Below are 27,311 nucleotides of genomic sequence, written 5' to 3' on the forward strand. Positions count from 1 at the left end.
CCTGAAAAGCCATCCATGAGAGAAAGCATGGCATGTCCTGCTGTTAGGTCTACAATCATGTCAATGTTTGGTAGGGGGAAATCATCTTTAGGACATGCCTTGTTTAGATTTCTGAAGTCAGTATAGATACAAATGCTCCCATTTGGTTTGCTGATAGGCACAATGTTGGAGATCCAATCTGCATAATCAATTGGTCTAATAAAACCAACATCCAAGAGTTTCTTAAGTTCTGCTTTGACTAGTACCGCAATCTGGAGGTGCATCTTGCGAAGCTTTTATTTTACAGGCTTAGCTCCTTCGGCCACGATGAGGTGATGTATGACTAAATCAGGATCGAGACCAGGCATGTCTGCATATGACCATGCGAAGTTGATATGATGCTTCTAAAAGAATTCTACAAACTTAGGTTGTTCCTTTGGAGTTAAAAGAGATGCCAGATGTATGTGGTGAGGAGTCTCCAGGGTCCACACATTGAATTCTTTTGTTTCCTCAATAAGGATTGTTGATCGTTCCTGATTTGTACTAGCGGGGAGGATGTCAAACCTGTCATCCATAGGTGCCTCAAGGTGATTTTCACCATTGGATATACTCTTTCTTTTTACTTTTTTGGTATCAAACAGTGCCACAATGTGGTTTTCACTAGAAGATCCATGTTTTATTGTAATATTTTTGCAGCTGAAAGGTTTGGCATCTGCCCCAAAGTATGTTGTGCTATTAATTTCAATGGCAAATCTAGCTTTGTGATCCCTGCTTGGTATCTTATCCCATAGTTCTAAAAAGTCAATGATCGCCTCATCAATTTGGAATTGGTCAAGGCATGGGGGAATTGGTTGGTTCCATTTGATGAGTTTAGGATGGATAATGGGCATTACCTCATCGATCAGGTTAAGTTCACAAGATGTGTCAGTGAGGGTCAAGATGTTGTGGTGAAGGTCATTGATGGTACTCTCCCTATTAGAATTGGGTGTAGGAGTGATGTAGGGTCTGTGGAAGGTGTTTCTAGTTCAGGAACCCAAGAGGTTTTAATCTGTGATGCATCTTCCTCATTTGAAGTATTGAGTTGGAGGAAATCAAATTCCCACTCATGTGAGTCGATCTCTAAGTCACTTTCCAATATCTGATTACTATACCAAACTGGGATATCCTTTGAGTTAAATACTGCTGGTGTAATTGGCTTATGTACCTTTGGAGATGGAATGGTTGGTGTTGTGTGAAGGATTATGGGAATCAGTGAATCTGATACAAGGAGTATCAGTATCGTTGGATCTACTGCTTCTGATGGAATTGTCAGTTTTGTCGGTACTACTAGGGTTTCTGATACTTTTAATGATGTAGTTGCTACTGTTGATGGAGTTGTTGTTGTGATTGGTGGGATGATTGGTGCTGTGGATGATATTGCTGGGATTTTTTGCCTCAGTGGGGTAGTTGGTATGGTGCTTGGTGTTGTTAAAATAATTAAAGGTGGCCTCTTTAGAGTTTTTGGCTGATATAGAGGTTTGTTGGGTTTCCCTTTGTATCGGAGCTTAGGAAGAGTCTTCTTTTGAAAGCCTAATCCGGTGTTATCTTTAGGCTTTAATTCAAGCTGCAACAGTTCATGGCGTCCTTGCTTGCAAGGTCCCAAAGCACTCTGACCATCATAGTCCATTCTTTGCATAATGAGAAGGCCTTTTGCATATTGATCTGTGGGAAGCTTAGCCTGTGGAATTTCCATGGTGATATGGTCTTTATAGATCCATTCTGCTAAGTCCTCATCTCAGGTCTCCTCTTCCTGACTCTTTCCAAGGATAAAAGGCACCAAATTGCATGTTGGCTTGACTAGTGGTGCTTGAAGTAACCTTTGAGGTTTACCATGAGTTCTAGGGGAAGTGGGTAGTTGCCCAACACAAAAGAGCTGGCTTAGATTGTACTCCCTAGGACCTTCCTCTGCCATTTTCATCTTTAGCTTCTCTTGCTTGGGTATAGTGGTGTTTGAGCTAGAAAGAGAGGCTAGACTAATATATGATGTGGATGGGATAGCTTCTCTATTGTTAGGAATGGTAATCTCTGGCTCATGGTTGATATTGTTACAATATGCAAATGGATTTTGATCACCCAGGATTGTAATTTCTACACCGTTATGGGGGAACTTGATACACTAGTGGTAGGTGGATGGAATGGCTTGCATGGCATGTATCCAAGGTCTTCCTAAAAAAAAATTATATGGCAGAGGAAGGTCCAAAACTTGCCATATGATGTGCTTCACCACTGGGCCCACTCAGATTGGTAACACAACTACTCCTTTTGAAGAACGCTTCGCATCATCATAGACTTTTATAGTTATCTTTTTGTAGGGATCCACTGATTCAACTACATATCCTAATGCTATGACCAATTGTAGTGTACATATATTTAGGCTTGCTCCATTATCGATCAAGACTCATTTGATCCTGTGTTGGTTGATAAATCCTTCAATATGGAGTGAGGTGTTATGAGGTTGCTGGAAGGATTTATTGTCACTTTCAGAGAAAGTGAGACATGGTGATGACCTCAGACTACCTACCATATCTTGAAATTGATCTATGTTTAGATTAGCAGGGACTAACGCCTCTTAGAGAGCTTGATCTAAGATTATTTTATGAGATGGGGATAGGCGCAACAACTCTAAGATAGATATAAGTGCAGACATTTTATCTAATTGTTCCACAAGGTTGTACTGCTTTGAGATGAAGGTGGTGCCTTGTGGAGCTACTTTAATGATGATCTTGCTACGATGCATAACAACATTGCAAGTATGTTTTGGATCTTTGATGGTAATGGTTGCAATTTGTTCATCGACATCATATAGGTGATTCATAGTGTAATTATAAGCGACTCGCGTATAATCATTGGTATCTGTGTTTCATCCTAAAGTGGAAGGACCCCTTTGATCTAGTGATGTAAGTAGATTTTTAAACATAAGATGTTCATTATTCATGGTTTTTGGGTAATGTCCTTTAATTTGAATCTCTCCTCGGTCAATAAGATCCTGAACAAGATCTTTCAATCTATGACAATTACTCATTTTATGCCCTTTCCCTTGATGGAATTCGCAATGTTCATTATCCCTCCACCATGGAGGTTTCACTTGAGGTTCGTAATTAGATGTTTTGGGTAAGGTCACTAGATTTGATGAGACCAATCGATGTAACAATGTTTCAATAGGTTCCCCTAAGGGAGTGTATGTATGTTTTGGTTTATAATTCTGTTGTCTTTGCCTTGGTTCCTCTTGTGGTACATTGCGTCCTTGATTTGGTGGGGGAGGAACCGTTTTGTTCTGAGCAGGGGTGTTTTGCCCCGCAAATCAGACCACAGGTTGTGCACTCTTGATAGCCCTTGCATCTACAACCTCGCCATTAACAATGTTTTTGTTTTTATTCCAAAAGTTAGGTTTATCACTGTTGAAGCACGAGCGAGGGGCATCTTTTGGTTCATTGTATATTTTGATAAGCCCCTTTTTGATGACGGCCCGTTCACATTTTAAACCCTATGTGATCATGTCATTAAAAGACTCTGTGCCTTTCATGTCTAAATGAAATTCCATTTCTTTGTTCAGGTTGGAAATAAATATTTCCAATAGCTCTCTTTCAGGTAGCTGAAGGGAATGTCTGCTAGATATTTGTCGCCATCGTTGTAGGAAAGCTGAAAATACCTCCCTTGGTTTTTCCTTGGTGTTACACAGGTTTGCCATGGTGACATCGTGCTCTATGTTATGGGAATAATGTGCAATTAATTTCTGGACCAATTCTTCGAACGTCCTAATGCCGCCTATTAGTCGGGAAAACCATTGTGTGGTTGTCCCTGCCAAACTCTGAGGAAAGAGGAGCATTAGATACGTGTCTTCATATGCCACTTCTAGGAAAGCGGAATGAAATTCCTTGACATGATCTTAAGGGTCTCCTTTTCCCTGATACTTTTCAAACTTAGGTGTTTCAAACCCTCGTGGAAAAGGTAGCATAGGTAGAATCCTATCAAAGGGATAGGGACAAATATCATTAAGTGAAAATTGGTTTGTTTTCACACCACTATGGAGTTGTTGGGCAAGATTCTCGACTTGTTGCCTCAACATGTCAATGTCATTTGGAGGAGGAGGAGGTGGGGCATTTCCTTGATGAAGGTTGTATCTGATGTGATCTGGACCTCTTCCATCCTCATTATGACTTTGGTGTTCTAATGGTTTCCATAATTGTGTTGTATCAAAATCAGAGGGTAGTTTGGCTCCCTCTTGGGCAAGTCTTAAAAAGTGAGCATCAACATTGTTCCTAAGGATCTCATCGAAAAGTTGATTGAAGAGGGGGTTGTGTTGTGCCCTTTCAATTTCTTCAGGAGTGGGAGTATGAGGATTTTCATCATTTGTGTTTCCTCCAAGGGCTTCTTGGAATTCATTGAGATTTTCCTCTTCTTCCTCTTCGATTTCTTGTTGTCTAGTCCTTGACCTAGTTTGAGCCATTTTGTTTGAAATTTGTTGTTGAATTTTGATGAAAATGATGATGAGTTGATGATGAAATGAGAGATAAATGTTTGGTGAAGTGTTTAGCATATGGATCTCTAGCACTAAAAGTTTGATGTTACCAAAGTCCTTCTATGAATTGCTTGTTGTGTTTGTTGACAATGTTTGAGATGATAAGGTATAGAGAGATCTGAGATGTGTTACAGACCAAGCTATCTAGTAATGAGAGGATGCAATCATAGACTAGTTTTAACCTGCGTAGAAATGCCTCTTAGGATCAATTTATCCTAGATGTAGAGACACTCTAAAAAGTGATGTGTTGTTTTTGATTCAAGCAATTACTAAAAAGAACTTAGGACAAGACCTTTTTATGTTTTGAGATTTTGAAATGGATTGATGATGTATGAATGTGTGAATGGATGGAATGTTTAAACTTCAATAAAAATTGTGTTACAAATGGGACAAATTCTTCCTCTTCTCTTTCAAGGGTTGGTGGTTATTCCCGAGCTATGTTATATGTGATGCAAATGTCTAGAAATAAGGCAGGATTGATTTTGCCTCCCTTGTTTTTATGATAGCTCAAAGCTCTATATTGAGTAAAAGCTCTGTGGTTTAAAGACTCTTGATCAAACTCGTTAGATTTTCCTTGAAGATATAGACGCATGTGACGTAAGAAGGTTCTATGTGAGACAAAAATTTGTCTATTGAGATAGAAAAATCTCCTTCTTTTGATTAAAGCCTTTGATCTTAATGGTCTTTGCTTCAAACTGATATGTTGATGAAGATTCCTCTTTCTCAAAATGTAGAAGATGGTCATATAGTTTTGATACCTTATTTTTCACTTTGTTTTTGATTTTTTGCCAAAAGTTGGTGTTGAAAATTTTGTGTTGGATGAATACTTGTTTTTAAATTAGTTTTGATTTTCTTTGACAAGAAAATAGAGCAAGCACACAAACACAAGAATGTTGCCTCAAAAGGCACAAATAAGTGTGGGTCTAAATCAACCCAATCTTTGGACTTTATGACCCCTTTTACAATTTGTTTTTGAGTATGTTTTTCCAAAAAGCATGAAGTCGGCTCAGTTTATCACTGGTCTTGACACAAAACGAAGACACCATAATGTTTTTGAGTATGTTTTTCCAAAAAGCCTGAAGTCGGCTCAGTTTATCCCTAAGGTCAAATGGCCAGTTGCAATAATTCTAGCCCACGTCTTGATATTTCTTCAACTTTGGTACTACATTCCTTATGAATCCCACCATGGTAGGTAAGGATGTGATATACTAAGTCTTGCATGAGCATAACAAATAGATGATCCCTATGATGGGGGAATCACCACTTTTTATCAAGCTACAAGTAGCATTTCAAAAAACTATGTTTCTACTCAAGGAAATATGTATGGTGAGTATCTTGGGAGAAAAACCATTTATGCTCTTGCACTAAATTCATCACAAATATCCTCAATCAATAGAATGGGTGGGTTTCTACATAAAAAGGTGTTTAGTAATTTTTGATGTTTTTGGACATAAATTCATTCTGCAGTGACTCACTTAAGAGCCTTGTAACTTGTGGTGGGGCCCATTTGTCCTTTCGGCAAGTTACACTGTAGGAATAGCTATACCCAAGGCTAAAACTTTCGCTCACATCTGATTTCTATAGTGGCTCGAAGGATTCACCGTGCGAGGTCGTTCCCAAGAGTGATGTGTCTCTTGGCAGGCCTCTCTTAAAAAGATAAACTTTGAGTGTTAGTAACACTTTTCTCTTGCACCTAGGACCACGAAAGCCAAGGGAGAGGATAGTGTGTGTTAGAAGTAGGACCACTCGACCAACTTTTTGCACAAGTGTGCCAATCACAAAAAGCACTTGTTCTTTTTAATTGATTTTCATTGCAATGTGATCTAACTATTTGGAGATGTTGCTCCAACAATCATGGTGTTCTTTTTAACTTCAAAAAGGAAAAAAATGTTTTGTAAACTAGGAACTTGAAATCCTGGTCAACTGAATTAAAAAACACGTTTTTGTTTGAAGTAAAATCATTTTGAAACTTGAAGGAAAAATGGCTTGTTCTTTTTAGTTTGCCCAAAACGAAATGTTGATTGTGAATTTCCTTAAGTTGATGCAAGAAATGAAAGTTGTATTGTTGATTTTAAGCACCAAAATAAAATGAATCCTAATTTGCAAAAAAAATCAAATTTGTTGGGTTTGAGTTTGTGGTTCTTTTTACCTTTGACCAATGAAATTCTTTTTAAGAGCCCAAACAAATGTGTGATTCTTTTTAAAAGCCCAAATTTGAAATGTGAAGTTAATTTTAAACCAAAATAAAAAGTGAATTCATTTTTAAAACCAACTTTGAAAAAAAGTTAGTAAAACAAATAAATCTACTTTTTAATCCAATTTAAACCTACACAAAAGAGAAAAATAGTTAGTAAAGTCTGCCTATTCGGTGGGCTTCAACAAGCCTAATTTTTTTTGGTTTTTCGGTTACAAGGTATTTCTGTACAACTCTCTGTTACAATAGCGCTACTCTATGTAAAAACAGAAGCGCTATTTAACACGAAAGTGCTAAATAACCAACAAAAGAAATGTTAAAGTGTTGCAAGAAGAGATAAAAGCACTAAAAGAACTCTGTCAGACATAATTCATTCTGTCAAACAGAGAGCCAAAAGCGCTAAATGATAGCGCTATCTAAGGGTCAATAGTGCTAAAAGAAGTTCAATAGCACCAAATGAGAGACAACAGTTCTATTATTATAAACAATAGTGCTAAAGTGCCCAGTTTTGAAGGCGCTAAAGCATGAACGAAAGCGCTAAAGCGCAACCTATGTGTCAATTCAAATCATGAAAAATTGTTAGTAGTTTAAAAATTGGTTGCTTTGGATGCACGTCGGGTTCACCAAATGATGCTCTGCAAAAAGGATTAGAAAATCTGTAGTATGAAAACACACAAGAACACAAGAAAAAAAGGTTAGTGCTATCAACCAAAGATTATTCTAAACAGGCATACCAAGAGAGACACTAAAAGAAAAATAGAACATTTGACAAAGAAAACAAATGCGACAAGGCATCTCCAAATGCCTTCCACCATGCTTGTAGCTCCTCCTCCCTTGTTCCTCTCCTCTCCAAGTTTCCAAATGAGTGTAGCTCTCAACAACTTTTTGCACTATGGATATCTTATGGAGATTCAAGATTAAACATGCTTTTAAACTATGTTATGCAAGTGTGAAAAACAAGCTAAATATGAGGTATTATGAAATGAACTCAGATTTATTTTAGTCCAAAATGACAATATAAATGATTATGCTAAATTGCTCTCTAAAAATGACTATAAGCTAAATGCATACAAGTTTTTCAGGATCTAGATTGTGAAGAAATGAGCTCTATTTATAGGTAAAATGGAGCAATGGAGGGTTGAGATTGAATAATCTCAACAAGGGTCAAGATTGAAGGGTTTTAGATCCTTGTGAGGGCTTTCAATCCAATCCTTGGATGACAAATGTCAACAAGAGATGGGTTGAGAGGAGAGGGAATAAGCATTAAATGTTTGACATGATCTGAGTGTTAACTTGGGAGGTAGGGTTAATGTTGAGTTGAGTGAATAAATTCACTATTCAAGGAATAATGTTTTTATCCAATGGATAAACTCTTGTGCAAGAGTTAGTGAGGATAACCATGGTCAAAGCAATAAATGCTTGAGAAGACACATTGGTTAAATGAGGGTTGAGTTTAGAGGTAAAATCTCTAACCATATGGGTGAGTTGAGTTAACCATTAATTGTCATGTAAGAGCCATAAGTGGTTTGGAAGACTTTAGAGGTTAGCTTGTTGAACACATAAAGCATTAAATGTTTTTCAAAGACTTAAGTCTTTGAGAAGTGACTTCAAGTTGCTTAGGAATGTGACAATATTTAGGGAATGGATTAGGCTAATTAGGAATGGTTAGAAAGTGGTTAGAAGAGTCTAGAAGGGGATTTAGGAGTGCAAGTGGATTTGGTGGGTGAGGGAAAATAGGATTTAAATTAAAATAAAATTAATTTATTACAAATTGCATTTGTAGGAGAATGCAAGTGGGGGGGTGGGGTGGGTTAAATGATTTAAATAAATATTTTTAATTTATTTATTTAAAAGAAGAAAGTGGTTTAAATAAAATAAATAGGATTTATTCATTTAATTGATTGTGAATTTGGTTTAATGAATTAATTAAAATAAATTGAATAATTTATTTAATTAATAGGAGAATGTTTGAAGATGAATTAATTAAATGTTACTTTAATTAGCTGATGGCTAGTGGGTTTTTAATCAAATAAATGGTAAATATTTATTTAATTAAAATGGACAGATTTATGTGACTACATTATCTATATTGTATAGTTGCTTTGTTTTCAGTTGTGTGGTTTTTAGTAAGGAGCCCTGCTGCTTGGGTGGAATAAGGAACCCCTATTTTTGAGAAGAAGAGAAGTGATCTATTTTTTGGGTGGTATGCTCTACCAAAGATTCTAGATTCTTGTGTTGATCTCACAATCAACCATCCCCAGTTAGAGCCACTATTGAGACTCATAAATTTGAGTGAATTTGAGAGGAACATTTCAAAATTTTGCTATTGCAGTTTCAAATGACCACCTAGTGAATCAACCTAATAGGTCTATTTTGAAGAAGGGTAAAATGGAGCCAGTTGATTATCAAGGGGTAAGGCTTTGGGAACTTGTTGTACACCTTTGATTTAGCCTATGTAGTGCTCAACAACTTTCAAAATTCAGTTTGGATCAGTTTTTCAAGTACCCATTTCAAGGGGTGGACTGAAAGTTGTTCTATGCACAAATTCAGATTTTATTAAGTGGCCTACTTTGAGCACCTATAACTTTTGCCCAGTTGATATTCATGTTGAAATTCAAAGTGCATTGAATTTTATGCATATAAGTGAGTCCACATAGAAAGCTTCAAGTATCTATCAATCCATTTTCTCAGTTTGGTAAGCCCAATCTATTTGCAGTTTGTGTTGTTTGCATAAGTCCCTCTTACAACAGCTAGTCAGAGCACTACTTTACACATGTGTAAAAGTTTCCCCGATGAATGTTATGTTAGAATATTTCTTCCAGGGTACTGCTAGTATGATAGTCAAGTTGTGTTTCCATTTTGAAGCTCCTACCAATCCGTTTGATCAGTTTTCCAAGATGGTTTCTTGAGCCATTTTATTGAGTTTTCTGCATTTTCGTTGTTGCATCTGTTAAAGTTGCCATTTTCATGAACGCACCATTTGCACCCTATCATCTTCTCGGTCAAACTGAGGATTCCATGGTCTTCATTGTACTTCAAAGTATCTATGCCCCAAATTTGGGGATCTATGGAGACCATTTGATATTTTTAATGCATGCACTTTGAGGTCCGTGCACATTCATTCTATCAGGTTCATAGTGCTGACAGAGCCATTGGTCATCTTTGACCATTAATATCTCATTGCCCAGGATTGATCATGAGGAATGGTTTTGCAGGATGAAATTTGACATATTAGAGTACATGCCTATTAGTTTGTGAAGTCCAAAAAGGGGTTTTGACCAATTTTTGAAATTCCTCTTTGGGTTTAAATGTGAAAATGTGACACAAGCGCCTGAAAGTTGCAAGTTGAGTTTTAATGATCAGAAAATTGTGTCGATCAACTCCATAGGCATGTTCAAGGTGCTTGAGGCATTTCGAGGGTTAGTTGATTGAAAACAAAATGTTTTTTAGTCAGACCAATTTTGGGGCTCGGTCTAGCTTATGCCCTTAATTTTAAAAGAGCTGGACAAATTAGAGGAAGGTGTTCGCTATGTCTTAGGATTAACAAATAAGCACATTCATTTTTGTAATGAAACATGAAAAGGGCTTCAGAAAATTTCATCAGTTTTATCGGACAGTTGGATAGCTGTCTAGATTTAGACTATGTTACCAAAAAGATTATCAAATCAAGAAGCAGATATTGTGTGGATATCTCTGTGATGGTTTCCAAAATAGAAAAATGAAAATGAATTTATTATCAAGAATGTGGTCACCAAGCATTGGAAGATGCATTTCATGGAGTTTTTCAACTGCTGGAATCAATACTTGAAAAAGAAATCCATTGAAGCCTTTATATTTTGTGATAAGCCAGTGAATGCAAAACTAGTGGTGATTACGTTTAGAGACACAAAACCATTCGATGCAATTGATTGGAGTGTTGATTTTGACATCTCATTGTACAAAGTGGAACCAATTGGGAGAATTCTTATTGGATTTCTTGAAGCAATGGGCTTAGCAAATCGTTCCAACAAACAAGTTCCCCAAATTCATCCAAGGCAAATGGAAAATTAGTTGGTGTAGCCTCCTTTTGTGTGGAGTTTGGAGGGTTAAAATGAAGTTCCAAACCAATGCAATTGGCAGGTTTAAATGCCAAAATCTCCCCTCACATGGTATGATGGAGATATGGAGTAGGTTTTGTAGACTATATGTAAACTGCAATTGGCATATGAAATGCCTTTCCTTTGCCAATCCTCCTTGCCTATGCGTGGGTATGGCGTGGAGGAAGTGTTTTCAAATAGAATCATTGTTAGGCACAAGAAATCTCCCCCTACGTAACATGGTTGTCATTAAAATTTTTAGCAAATGCAAATTGATAGGTGTAAGTGCTAATTTCCCTCTGCATGGTGAGGTAAATATTTAGAAAGTTTTAGGCAAATGCAAATGATAGGAATATGTGTAAACATTTATCCCACATTGGTGGTGAGCGGGAAAGTTTATGCATTTAAAAGAAAGCCTATACACATTCATAGTGTCAAAGCATAAGGGCTTTTGATAAGGAGCTAGCTTAGCGACCCAGTGGACCCCACACCATGTGCACACATCTCGAGGCAAGCAAATTTTGCAGCAAACAGGCGAATTAACAAGTGAGCAAGTTGTAGATGATCTGATGGTCATCGCTATACTGCAATAGAAATATATATGAACTTTAATCATTGCGATATGGCGACTGAATGGTGGGGACTGCTAGAAAAGAGCAGATTAGTTGTTAAAGGTTGAGCAGGTCTGAGGTAGAACCAATGGTCGTCGACATACCACAATGCGAAGATGCTCGGTAGTTATCCCCTATGATATGGCGGCTGGTGAGGTGGTGGTCTAGTGGCAGATGAGGTGGGGCACAGGTGGATTTTGAGTGAATCAAGAGGTGCCACATGGTGAGGCGCAGAGGGAAAATCAAGTAAAAATTAAATTTAAAGGTGTAGTTCAGACTATAGTGAAAAAATGCAAAAATTTAAATGACTGGTCTGCATCCGAGCCATCCAAGAAATTAATGGTTAAGGGGTTATCTTTTATCCAAATATGCAAGTATTAAATATCGTTGGAAATCTCTTGGAATGAGGATTTAATTTGTGATGCAGATCTAATCTTTTTCCCTCCTCTTAATATTCTCAATTCTTCTCATTTGTAAGGGTTTCAGGAAATCCAAAATTGCAAGTTCCAGTGATGGCATTTTTCATTCTTTGCAAATAACAGTGTGTTTCTGTTGGGTTTTCAATGTTGTCTTTGATATAGGTTTTGTTTCAATTTGCAGGTTTACACATATGCAAGGCATGTGTGAGTTTCCACAAAATTATCTCCAGGCTACCATTTGAATTTATACAGTTTCATTTTATCAAGGGTAATTTGGATTTGTCTCTTTCAGTGTTCTGTGAGAGTGTAATGTTTGTCTTTTGGGTATTCTTTTAGGAAGGATTTAAATCCTGAAACCCAACTTTAATGATTTTAAATGTGTATATTGGATGTATATGTAAGTATGATTTTGTGACAGAGCAAAGGATTGTGTTAATGTAATGCATTAATACATGAAAATTCAATGTCAAAAGTAATTTGCATTTGAGATTTCTCTTCCAGTTTTATGCATGACTTTGTGGCTAGGATAGGGCACTGGTCTTTTGTAATGTTGAAGGATTGTCAGTGTAGCTAGGAAATCGGAAATCATCAAAGAAATATAAACATTAGCCTAGTTCAATCACAAAAATTCAATTGCAATGACCAATTCTAATTACATTCAACGAAAACATGAAAACAAGACTTTCAAGATTGAAAACTAAGCAAACCAAATGCAGATGTCTCCTTCATGTGGCTCCATTGTCCTTCTTTCTCCTTCAAATTGCTTTTGTTTGTGGATCTCACCTACAAGTGCATACACATGAGATGAAAGCAAGATTGACAAGATAGCATGACAGCATAAGGGTACTAGAAGCATGATTGATTCGACCAGGGATCAGGGACCTTGATTGAAGAAATTCATCCAATTTATAGACAAATTGGAGAAAAGACAAAATTAGCATGAATTTGATTCGAATGGAAATTTCAAATCAAGAATGACAAATATGACAAATTATGACAAATTTGCACTTTCTATGCAAGATTGATTGATTGTCAATTATGACAAAATTATGACAAATTTCTATGTCAAAATTGATTGATCGTCAATTATGACAAATTATGACAAATTGAAATGTCATTCCCATGAAATTAGGAGAAAAATAAGATAGAATTGAATTAGAAATTAGGAAATTAAAAAAATTGAGGAAATTAGGAATTAAGTGAATTAATTAACAATTTTTCATTTATTAATTAATTCACAAAGAGGGAATTTAGAAAATGAGGAAATTAGGAATTAAGTGAATTAATTAACAATTTTTCATTTATTAATTAATTCACAAAGAGGGATGAACTAGTTAGCCAATTAAATAAACATTTAATTGTGACAAGAAGACTTAGGATAAATAAATAAACTATTTAACCTAGAGGAAGAAATGACAAACAAGGTTAAATGAATAAATCATGAAACCCTAGAAGATGAATTAGAAAATGCAAGAATGACAATTAGGTCTTGATGAAAGATAATTAATGTTGATTCGATTTGATCATGATTCTGACTGACAAAGGACCAATGCTAACAAACGATTTGATTGATAAATGCGCCAATTGACGAGGAACAATGACTAATTGATCCAAATTGACATGATTGAGAAAGACGATGATCGATGACAAATTGATCACAAAAATGACAAAATTGACAAGAAGATGAGGATCGATGACAAAATAGATTGCAAAATGACAAGATTGAAAATGACCACGATCGATGACAAATCGATCGCAAGACGACAAGATTGAAAACAACAACGATCGATGACAAATCGATCGCAAGATGACAAGATTGAAAACGACAACGATTGATGACAAATCGATCACAAGATGACAAGATTGATAAGAGGACAAAACCCTAATTAGGATTGACGATGTCCAAAATGAAATTGAATGGACGATGTAAAAATATGACAAATGAGCATGCACATTGATGAGACAAGATAAGATCGACCAAAATCCTGACAAATATTGTTATTGACAAGACCGAATTCGAAAGCGAGATAAATGAAGAATGCAGAAGAAAGACTCAATGCTTGCAAATGATAAAGACCAAGTGTGCAACATAGAAGAAATGTCAATGCGACGTAAAAACCCTAAAATAAGGCATTGCATCAATATTAAAGTACGACTCCGCAAGCGTTGACCAGTTTTAGACGTCTACATTTTGCCCCTCTTTGAGACAATGCGATATTAAGCGTTGTTTCAAAGAACAATAATGAAAATGCCCCAAACAATGACAGTGACATATGCATGGCCCCTCGAGGAATTGGCCGGAAACATCCAGAAAAGAGGCCAATTGATCGATAATAATGATAGAACATGATAGGAGCAAACAGACTGACAATTGGAGATCGGATGCATGAAGGACAAGCAATTGAAAGCACAAAAGACCATGACCAACATGAGATGGAGAGAGTGCATGTCCATCTATGCACTCACAAAGATCTATAAATGAGGCAAAGAGAGCGCACTAGCCAAAGAGGAGAATTTGTTGCTCTGGAAAAGGACACTTCCAGAGAGATGGCGAACATTCCAATGGCAGATCACCTCAGAGAATGTGTACGCACCTACAGATGACCAGACAACGTGGGAGAAACAGTATGTATCTCAAAAACCCATATTGTCAATTTTATGAATTTTGATCGCTTGCGGGACATTGTGGGACCCACAGGGAATGCAGAAACTGACTTCTATGCCTGTGTGAGTGCATCCTGTGCTTGTGTAGGGTATCCTGCACTCGTGTAGGGTACACAGGTGCGGGTTGTGCTACACAAGTGCAGGACTTATCACAAAGGCGCAGTTGTGTATTGGGAAGTCAATTTTGGTTAAAAACAACATGTGAATGATCCAAAAAGGGGGGATAAGAATAGGATAGGTCAAAATAGATGAAAAACACCCTTAATTGGACATGAAACAAGGAAATGCAGCCCATAGGAGCAAACCCTAAAACTAACAAAATGTGCCCCAATTGTGATGCAGAGTCGACAGTATCCATTGATCACGTGGGAGAACCGACCAGACTGCTTCATGTTATGACATAGACTCAGAAGCACAGATGGAGATACATTAGCAGGACTTGGGATATACTATATCACATTCATGCCCAAGATTAGGGCAAACATAGGACTGCTTACTGCATTGGTAGAGCGATGGAATTCAAAGACTTCCTCATTCCATCTGGCGACTGGAGAGGCGACTGTGACACTAGAGGACATATGGCATATCCTCTGCATTTCGATTCATGGAGAGATGGTAGAGTTGACAGGGAAAGACACTTTGTGCAGATTATTTGAGTGTGACGTAGATGATCTAGATATCGTAGAGAGGGAGATTGGCTGGGAGACCATGGCATCAGAGTATGATCGGTGATATGTGGTGATAGCCGTGGTTATAGCATGCCTACTAGCAGGGGACAAATGAGGACATGGATTCCCTATTGGATGGGGAAGAGTGCTAGAGTGGATGGTGTACGCATGGGGACCATGTGTACTTTCTATGCTATATTTTCAACTACATCAGATAGCATATTAGGGAGTGTAGACTTTGGGCTGTGGAGTCACATTGCTACAGGTATGGGCATTTGAGCACATAGCCATATGTTGACCGATTGCAAAGAGATAGGTAGTACCACATCAACCATATGTGTACTACTATGGGGGAGCACTGAGATAGGGTCCTTTTGGATACATATTGTATTGGCGACACGAGCTAGACAGATTGAGAGAGTTCACATGGAGGCCATATCTTGATTGCCCTGGATGGTCAAATGATAGTGAGGAGCTATCATATTGCAGATAGGAGAGATACCTGATTGGGCGACCAGTGAATCACCAGAGAGTGATTGATATGTACTTGCCAGAGAGAGTCAGACGACAGTTTGGAGAGAGGCAGGATGTTACTAGAAGGACTGCACACTTTGCTCGATCTCACAGAAAGATGAGTCAGTGGGGGAGTATGATTCAGCCACACATAGCATATGCTGACTTCACATAGCTACAACAGAGACAGTGGGAGTGGAGATCAGATGTGGTGGATGCCAGGATGACAGAGGAGTATGAGCGATGGTTTGAACGACAACAGCTAGTGCCATTGATAGATCCCGATATTCCGGTACCTAGGAGACAGGAGGACTTCCCACTCAGTGGAGAGGAGGAGGGAGATGATGAGGATGAGGAGGATGAGGGTGGTGATGAGGATAGAGATGAGGATGAAGAGGATGGAGATGAGGAGAGGGATGATGACTATGAGCCAGATTCAGCCGATCAGGAGTCAGTGCAGGATATACCTATAGAGCCGGAGACAACTAGCCTAGAGGAGATGGAGATGTGCAGGGCTACCATGGTGAGTCAGCATGATCATATTGTGACATTAGAGAGACATAATGCCATCTTGAGGAAAGAGCATGATCAGTTCAGAGCAGAGATAGCCAAACTCACAGTGGCTTGAGATACAGCAATAGCCCAGGCATAGCGAGAAGAACAAAGAGTTACTAAGTATATTGGGTCAATTAGGGATGCTAGTGCATGGAAGATGGCATAGATGTTGGTAGAGACCGGAGAGGAGATACGCCATTGGAGGACACTATATGAGAGTGCAGTTCCACTAGAGTAGAGAGCATCATCATATCGGGCATGATCAAGGATAGAGAGCAGACCACATTCTCGGAGGTCAGTGAGTAGCATGGGGGTGAGTGGACCTATGAGACCACCACAACCAGGACCTGGGGTAGGAGGGACATCATCCTTAAGACATGGCAGGGATGAGGAGGACAGAGGGAGCACCCAGTGACAGAGGCACGTAGTCCTTAGGATAGATAGATGTAGTTTGAAATTTTGTAGTCATCCTGTGGGCCATACTTAGGACAGACAGTCCAATTTTGTACTCTAATATTATTTTGATATATGATATGATATGCATCAATATGATGGGATGCAATGTGTTATGACTTATGGTTATTTTCCATGTATGGATGGCTTATGTACTGTTTATTGTGGAACATGTATGGATACATTTTTTTATGTGTTTTTGATGCATTTATAATATGAAATGGATAAAAATGCTTAATGTGATGCTTGATATAATGCAAATGTACTAACCAAATGGATGTAGGATGCAACATATGTGTTTAGGGAAATTGGAGCACTAGACCAAACTGACTATCCGAACTGACGGAAGAAATGTTAGTAAGAAGAAATGAGACAGAGGACAGTTAGAGACGACGAAAAAAAAAACTTGCTTTTGATAATGCACTTTGTAGGTGAGAACCTTTATTTTAATGTAGCAAAACAGATGCGTAGCATCATGGCATGGAAGGCCAAAGCTGAAATGCAACCCTTTTTTGCAAAAGACAGACACATCACAAACAAACAACAATCACAACAAAAAAAAAAAAAAAGGGACCATGAACCATCCCGGTCACTCTAAATCACTTAGTGACATCATCGAGCAACATAGGAACATGATCGAAGACAAATCAATAAATGATAAGACTCGCTAATTCCAACAAGTCAAACAAACATCTTGATCTTCATTGTCAAAAGTTGAAAGTGTTGATAGGACGATCATGCTGTCTAGTTTCAGGACATGCGGTACCCCATCTAGATAGGACACAGTCTGGTTTCGAGTATACCACACCCTGTAGAAGACCCATGATAGTAGTGACAAGGACAAATGATATTGATGTTGATTGATTGATATGACAAATTTGATCAGTTTGCATGTCTGGTTTGATTGAAAAGTTCATCTGTGAATACGTGATTGCATTAAAGCACAATGTGTGATTGTGTGTCGTTGGAGGGATGCTCAGTGATCTATCTATGCACAAAGGAGACCATTTATTGCAAAATGCTTGTTTTTGGATTAATGTTTTGAAAAAAAAAAATTTGTTCATTTTTTTTTTAGGACTTTATTTGACTTTTTACGGATTTATTTCAAGACTTTTTTCAATTTTTTTGGATTATTTCAGGACATTTTTCAATTTTTTTGGATTATTTCAGGACATTTTTCAAATTTTTTGGATTATTTCAGGACATTATTCAATTTTTTTTGGATTATTTTAGGACATTTTTCAATTTTTATGATTTTTCAAGATGTTTTTCAATTTTTTTGGATTATTTTAGGACATTATTCAATTTTTTTGGATTATTTCAGGACATTATTCAAATTTTTTGGATTATTTCAGGACATTATTCAATTTTTTTTTGATTATTTCAGGGCATTATTCATTTTTTTTTAATTTTGCCCCCAGTGTCTAGCAAGGCAAGGAATATGACAAGTGAATAAATAGGCTTTTTGAAATGTTGGTGGATAGAGGGAAGACAAAGACCTTTTATCATGGAGACAATATGGATGCAATTTTCAAGGTCTATTGCGTGATGGGACAAGAGACTGGATATGACAATGTAAAGTAGTGACATGGCATGAGGGACATGTCAAGAGGTTTTTGAAACCATGTTTAAATTTTGCGTCCTTATGTCAAATCAAGATCAAGGAATGAAAAAGGGTGTATGGATAGTGATAAGATATGGATAGGATAAGAAAGACCAAGAATGGATAAGGGACATGGACTGAGGGTCGGGGTAGGCTAAGGGATAGTGGTAGAAAGTTGCAATAAGCTAGGGAATATGGATGAAAGATTGTAATAAACAAATGGATAAATACCAAAAGCTATGATGGACTAAAAGCTGCAAACAAGATGCATGATGCTCATGACAATCCTCAGCCTTGTCAAGATCAAAGGTGGAAAGGGAAAATGGACATGAGGGATGATAGGACAAGGAAGGGTAATAGGACATGAAGGAGTATGACATGGTATGATAGGATAATGAAGGGCAATAGGATATGAAGGAGTATGACATGGGTTCGATAGGATAATGGAACAATGAAGGACAAAAGGATATGATAGGATAAAACCTGCCCCCAAGTACGGTATGCAAGAAGTTCATAGATTACACATGATGCCTGTTTGCCAAGTTTTCATCACGGTACTTGCCCAAGGCGCCTGTTTGCTAGGTTTTCACCAGTGGACGAATTATTTTTCTTTATTTTTTTTCTTTTGTCTTTTTTTTTCACTTTTTTTTTTATTTTAATTTTTTTTTAATATATTTTTTATTTTATTTTATTTTATTTTATTTTACTTTTTCAATAGAAGATGGACACATGATAGGGGATGGAAGAAGGACTCAAGTGCCTTTTTGTTTGGATAGTAGCCTTGAAAAAAAATGGACCATGACCTTTAAAAGTATGCTCAAAGACGTTGGTAGGATAAGGACATGGAAAATAAGATGAAACTAAGTCGAGGATTTATGCAAAGGATTGGATCAAAGGGATGGAAGGATGGAAAATATGCATTGGATAATGGATAGGGTATTGGAAGAACTGTGCTTGAGTGGATAGAAATGTAGGCAAGATCAACATTGGCACACACCTTGAGGGGTGATGGACTGATGGAGGAAAAATAGATCTCAGATTGTGAGATTTGGATGGAGGAATAGCTTGGGATTTTGGGACATAAGGGCCCAAAATGGATGAAGAAGGTGATGGAGGAACAAATTTGAGAGGGTTGGATGGAGGAATATCAATTTTGGATGCCAAGTTGGATGTTTCTTTAGGCTTTTGTGCTTCAAGGAGCTACTTAGGGATCCACATGGTTTTTGATTTTTCATGCTTTTGTGATTCCTTGGAGTGCATTGCTAACACAAGGGATTTAGGAACCCATATAGATTTTAACTTTCCTTTATTTTTCTCAGTGGGCCTTTGTGGCCTTTTGGATTTTTCCTTTTCTTTTTGGATCATATTTTTCTTTGTTTTGACATGTTGGTTATATTGGACATGTTGATCCTTGAATACATGTGGATTGCTAGACTTATGACTTTTATACTTGGAATCCAAATTGCTTGGAGGGGGAAAGGAATGCATGGATGGATAGGAATGAAGTGGACTTCTTTTGGATTGATGAAATTTACTCAAGGATGTGTGCCTTTGCTGACCTTGCATAGAGGAAGAAGGGATATAAGGACCTAAGATGGATGGAAGGTATGATGGGGAAGGGATATGTTTGGATATTGAAGGGATGTTGGCTTTAGTAGGGGTACCCACGTCTTGAGGAATTTTACTGAGGCCATGACCCTTAATATTTTCTTTAACATGAAGGGATGCTTGCTTATGGAGATCTACTCCTTTGCCTTTATGAATATCTTGACTTGTAGGGTACTCTTTTCTTTGGGAAGAGGACGTGAGTCCATTATGAGGTGGATATGATATGAGAGAAATAATGAGATCTTGAAGTGGATCGGATTGCACCAAAGTGGAAGAACCCATTATGCATGTCGAGGGTTCATGAACATCTTGCACTATCACATTAGAATCATGAGGGGCATTAGGATCATGAGGGGGACTAGGATTGTGTGGTGGACATGGTTCAATGACAGGCTCTTCAAGAGATGGAAAGGGAAAAATAATGGGATCATCAAAAGAAATGCGATCTTGGAGTGTATATGGAGCATTAGGACAAGGAGATGGAGGAACAAGTGGACCTTGTGGAGGATCTGAAGGAATAATTTGATCTTGACAAGGAGGAAGATCATTGGAACCCTCTTCAAAGGTGCTTTGCTCTTGACTTTCAATGGGATCATCAGAAAGGATGGAAGGGATATCTGGAATGTCAATGGGATTTGAAAGGACATTTTGTTCATGAAATGGAAGGGGATCATTTGGGATTGGATGAACTGGGATATCTTGATCTTGCCTAGGGAATGGAGTGTCAATAGGACTTTGGATAGGATGGACAAGAATAGGGGAATCATCATGAGTGTCTGGGAACATGGGATCCTAGTCAACAATTGGAAGGGATGATAAGGTTTCGGGATCTTGATCTTGATCTTGATCTGTTTTAACACGCGTTTCTTTATGCTCTAAATTATCCTCTTGACATGGGGTTGGACTTTGGATATGCATGGGGGATTCTGACAAGGGATCAATGTTTTGGCATGAAGGAAATACACTTTGAACATTTGTGATGGATTCTAGCAAGGAATCAATGCTTGAACATGAGGAAGAGGGACTTTGAATGGGGTCCTCTAAAATAGGTAATGGCAATAAAGTGCATGGTGGCATTGGGTCTTGTATTTCTGAAACATGACAAGGATGTGCATCATGAATTGGATTATCATGGCAATCAATTATGGATAGCCCTTGGATAATTGCATCCTTGGGTGTATTGTTTGATGAGGACAATATGGAAGGTTCCTATGAAACTTCTAAAGGTGTAGGGATAGGTGCCATTGGAGAGTCAATTTTTTTGTGAGGGGATGAGGCATTGCTAGACATAAGTGTATTATCTTGATCTTCTTCAAAGAACTCACTTGGTAATTTCCTTAAGATCATTGCAATAAAGCCACCTTTCTTTCTATGTTTTGACATGATTGGATCTGGAATTTGAACTTGTTTTTGGTTTGATGTCATGTTTTGATATTGGACTTGGTTCAATTGTTCTAACATGTTTGAAAATTGGGTTGGTGTGTGCTGCAATCTTTGTTTCTGAATGTTTGGTTGTAGTTGTTGACATTGATATTCCACCATTGGTTGAACCATTTGTTGACATTGTATAGTTGGCTGGACATATTGTTGAAATTGGACCATTGGTTGTATTGGTTGTATATGTTGAAAAATTGGTTGAACCATTGGTTGTATTGGTTGAAAATTTGATTGATAGTAAACACCTTCTTATTCTTGTTGTGGAGGAACATAATGTTGAAATTGATGTTGTCTCTTTTCTTGAAATTGTTTCATCATCTCTATTTGGGAGAGGAGAGCTGGTATGTCTGATCGTTCAAGAAGAGATCTTACATCAATTGGCTCAATCTTTGGATTTCAACTTGGAAATTTTTGAAACATTTTGGACATTTGTGATCTATTCTTCTCAATGTTTTTCACTCTTTGTTCCAAGATCTCATTTTCTTGAGCTAGTTTCTCCTCTAGTTTTTGTATTTGGACATTTACATCATCATGATAAGTTTGATCCAAGTTCTGAGCCATGTAGAGATTGGATTGACATGATTGATTGCTCAATTGTGATGACATGGCTTCATAAGAAGGTTGAGACCTCATTTCAACAAACATGTCACTATGCAATGCAACTAATGGGATTCACAAATGCAACCTAAAAGGATGACAATGCAATCTATGGCAAGAATGCAACCTATGTTTTTGTTGTTTTTCAAGATTTGGACAAACTTTTGGAATGCAAACCTAAAGAAGAGACCCTTAGGAAATTGAAATGATGTCTAGACCTCAAAGGACAAAAGGACCAAGTGACAAAAGAACAAAATGACAATGTCTCCTCTATATGTTGGATACTAAGCTAGGTTTGACAAAATGACATTGATGACAAAAGACAAAAGGTTTGATAAGGTCTAGACCTCCCAACAATGACTTAGGGTTTATCAAAGATTTGGATTACTCAAGTATGACAAAACCTAGTTTTGACACTATATGCTAAGGGACAATTACTATGCAAGTGACCCTAATATGATATGATAATGACCTAAACTTAAGGAAGAGACCTAGGGTATGCAAATGCAAATGTATGACAATGTCAACCTAAGTTTGAATTATGAAATGGTATTACTCTAATGCAAGAGGACACATGCAAAATGGATGACCCTTATTGATATGCAAAGGAGTATGACCTAGGTGAAACTTAACCTTGGTAGTTGACAATGACTTTTGGAAAATGCAAACCTAAGATGAACCTAAATCTAAGTGACATGAATGTTGAGACAAGATTTTGAAAAATGTTTGACAACCATGTTTGAAGGTGTTTTGAACTTTGTTGGATGAAATGCTCTTGTGTTTAACCTTGTTTTGAATCAATTTGCCTTGTTTTTGAAATGAGACACAACTCAACTTTTGACAAACAAAGAAGACAAGATATTTCAACTTAGACTCAAGACAATCATGCTCATTCACACATTTCTTATGGTAGGCAAGGACAGTAGGTACTTGAGAGGTAGACTCATTATGAGATTCAAGGAGAATACATAGATGCTTGACCCCATGGGCTCCCCTCCATGACACTCACTTCTTAGGGCAGCCAAGCATTAGTCCCCATGGAAATCTCCCCATGGTGAACTTAGTATCTCTTTCAAGTATCCGAACTTGTCATTCTCAAGCAACTAGAAGGATTTTTGGCCTCTAAATACAAGGTGTTTAGTAAGGATTTATGTTAAGCGTTACTCCTTGGTGTCACACAAGTGTGATTGAGACATTAAGACCACCAAGATACCAAACAAATGTAGTCGTGCAAGCATGATTTAGACCGTGAGGCCCTACTTAGATGTTGATATGAGAAAGAGTCCAAGGGTCATCACTTCCCAAGTAACTACAATTCCCACGTAACCCTTCCTTCAAAGCTTTCGCCCATCAGGTATTTATTTATAGTGAGTTAGAATGCCAAGGTATTCTAGCTATACTCACTTTGGGTCATTCCCTTCTCATGATTGTCACTTGCTTGCAAAAGAAAGAAAATGGTCGGGAAGGCAGGCCCTCTAAAGGTAACAAACCATCTAAACCAAGAGAATGGTATCGAAGATCTGGATTTCTGATCACCCTAAGAAGGATGAGAGCATACTCTCCTACTCCAATGTCAAACTCAACAATCAAAGAAAACACACGTTCATTCCATCCTATTTAGAAATCATACTAGGTGCCTAAATATGAATTACAAACACAAAGTTTAGTTGGAGTCCAAGGCAACCTGCAAAACCACTAAGTCAGAAGTTTAATTTGCTTGATCTTTGACTAGCGAACCTACATACAATGTGTTAGTAGTTTCATTTGTTGTCTTTGTCATGCATATGCCAAGGTGCTGCACAGAGAATCAGTACCAAAAAAACAAAAAGCAGAAACAACATGCAAAACAAAACAATTTGCAAGTAAAAAACACTGCCTTTTACCTCTGTCTCTAGCCTTACACAGGCGTAGAATGTCTCACATAGGCATAGAATGCTTGACACAGGCACAAATTGTCCTTGACATAGGTGCAGAATGCTTGACACAAGTGCAGATTGTCTCACACAGGCGTAGAAGTTCTCAGAAAACCCTGCATTACCCTGTTTCTTGGGTTTTTCACCTGCAAATCAACTCAAGAGCACTCAAAAGCATGATTAGGGGGTTATTTCACGTCGAGTTCACCAATTAATGTAGCTAGGAAATCAGAAATCATCAAAGAAATATAAACATTAGCCTAGTTCAATCACAAAAAACTCAATTGCAATGACCAATTCTAATTACATTCAAGATTGAAAACTAAGCAAACCAAATGCAGATGTCTCCTTCATGTGGCTCCATTGTCCTTCTTTCTCCTTCAAATTTCTTTTGTTTGTGGATCTCACCTACAAGTGCATACACATGAGATGAAAGCAAGATTGACAAGATAGCATGACAACATGAGGGTACTAGAAGCGTGATTGATTCGACCAGGGATCAAGGACCTTGATTGAAGAAATTCATCCAATTTATAGACAAATTGGAGAAAAGACAAAATTAGCATGAATTTGGTTCGAATGGAAATTTCAAATCAAGAATGACAAATATGAAAAATTATGACAAATTTGCACTTTCTATGCAAGATTGATTGATTGTCAATTATGACAAAATTATGACAAATTATGACAAATTGAAATGTCATTCCCATGAAATTAGGAGAAAAATAAGATAGAATTGAATTAGAAATTAGGAAATTAAAAAAATTGAGGAAATTATTAATTAAGTGAATTAATTAAAATTTTTTCATTTATTAATTAATTCACAAAGAGGGAATTTAGAAAATGAGGAAATTAGGAATTAAGTGAATTAATTAACAATTTTTCATTTATTAATTAATTCACAAAGAGGGATGAACTAGTTAGCCAATTAAATAAACATTTAATTGTGACAAGAAGACTTAGGATAAATAAATAAACTATTTAACCTAGAGGAAGAAATGACAAACAAGGTTAAATGAATAAATCATGAAACCCTAGAAGATGAATTAGAAAATGCAAGAATGACAATTAGGTCTTGATGAAAGATAATTAATGTTGATTTGATTTGATCATGATTCTGACTGACAAAGGACCAATGCTGACAAATGATTTGATTGATAAATGCACCAATTGATGAGGAACAATGACTAATTGATCCAAATTGACACAATTGAGAAAGACGACGATCGATGACAAACTGATCGCAAAAATGACAAAATTGACAAGAAGACTAGGATTGATGACAAAATAGTTTGCAAAATGGCAAGATTGAAAATGACCACGATCGATGACAAATCGATCGCAAGACGACAAGATTGAAAACAACAACAATGGATGACAAATCAGTCGCAAGATGACAAGATTGAAAATGACAATGATCCATGACAAATCGATCGCAAGAGGACAAGATTGATAAGATGACAAAACCCTAATTAGGATTGACAATGTCGAAAATGAAATTGAATTGACGATGTCAAAATATGACAAATGAGCATGCACATTGATGCGACAAGATAAGATCGACCAAAATCATGACAAATATTGTTATTGACAATACCAAATTCGAAAGCGAGATAAATGAGGAATGCAGAAGAAAGACTCGATTCTCGCAAATGATAAAGACCAAGTGTGCAACATACAAGAAATGTTAATGTGACGCAAAAACCCTAAAATAAGGCAATGCGTCAATGTTAAAGTATGACTCCGCAAGCGTTGACCAGTTTTAGACGTCTACAGTCAGAACACCAATTTTAAAATCCAATTAGAATATCTTTTTCTTTCTGTTCTATGGTAATGTTCCACCTATCTCAATCTCAAATGTAGTTGAGAGTCAATGTGAATATAGCTAGTTTGTAGTACTTTCCTTATTGTTGAGCTATGTCTGATATTTCTACTTTAATGGTGATGTTGTGTGTGAGTTCTAGATTGTATTTGAAGTGCATCATAGGTAAACCCGCCTAGGCCTTTCGGAGCTTGAAGAGAAGAAGGACTAAATATCCTTGTTAAGTTGGTCTAGTTTGTCTTTTGAAATCATAGTTGTGGTTAGCTACCTTTAAAAATTTGGTTGTAGATTATATTGGTTGCTGATTTTGTTGTTCAATATAAAAAGGAACCAACAAGAATAAGGCTAGATTGGTTTGTAAAGGATATTTTTAGAAGTAAGGAATTGATTATGGAGAGACTTTTGCACTTGTAGCTAGGACTGAAGTTGTAAGATTATTTCTTGCCTATGTTGCTTATAAAAACTACAAAGTTTATCAGATGGATGTTAAATGTGCATTCCTGAATGGAGATCTTGATGAGGAAGTTTATATTGATCAACCTAATGGTTTTTAACTATTAGATGATACTGATACGGTTTGCACGTTAAGGAAAGAATTATATGGATTAAAACAAGCACTTAGAGCTTGGTATGCAAGGTTGAATAAATATATTTTGAAGCTTGGGTTTGCTAAGGGCAATGCTAATAGTAATTTATATTATAAAATCATTGATGATGATATATTGATTGTGGATAGGACCTATTGATGTATTTCTGGGATGTCTTATGTGTTGATATTACTTGTTTGGTCTAAGGCCAAAATGGTTTGTAATTATGTAATTGGTTTATTGTCGGGTGGCTGACCTAATTGTTTGTGGTCAAGGGTTTGTATATATAGATGTAAGATCTCATTGTAAATCATCATGGTTAATGTAAGAGGACATGGTCAAGGAATGTAATGTGCGAATAAATGTAATATCATTCAGTCAGAAGAGTTGGTCAAATATTGGAGATTGAACTGGGCTTATGTAAGAGGATTTAGTTATCCGATATCGAGCTTAATCGAAACTATACTCAGGCATAGGAGATGCTATCTTTTGCACTTCAATACTTCTCTGGATTGTAGTCTGGATTTGTATGTAGTCAGTGAGACTTCTTTTGTGATGAGCAATGTGCTCTAGGTTGTTGGCCTTCTTGCAAGTGCAGGCCCCTTCATTTTAATTAACATACTTATTGTAGAAGTATTATCTGACTGTGGGTATTCTTCCCACTATGGTTTTTCCCTTTACTAGGTTTTCCACGTACAAATCTTGGTGTTGTGTGGATGGATTTTTATTTTGTGATTATTGTTTATGCTTAATTGATTAACTACTATTCTGGTATTAAAGTTTAATTATTGATTGCTTCCGGTAATCTATGACAACTGATTCACTCTCCTTCTTAGTTGTCTTTGGGTTATCTGAATTGTCTAACATCATACGCATCAACAAAGAGTAATGTGAAAAGTGGAATTGGGTTGGATCCTTCTTAATAGCATTAAAGTTTAAATCAATTTGCCATTCTATAAATGTAGCATAATCAAATTTTGTTAGACAGTTTAGATAACTAGAAGACAACTGAGAGGGGGGGGTGAATCAGTTGTCACAGATTACTGGAAGCATT

The sequence above is a fragment of the Cryptomeria japonica genome, chromosome 1, assembly GCF_030272615.1.
Source record: "Cryptomeria japonica chromosome 1, Sugi_1.0, whole genome shotgun sequence".
Taxonomy (NCBI): Eukaryota; Viridiplantae; Streptophyta; class Pinopsida; order Cupressales; family Cupressaceae; genus Cryptomeria; species Cryptomeria japonica.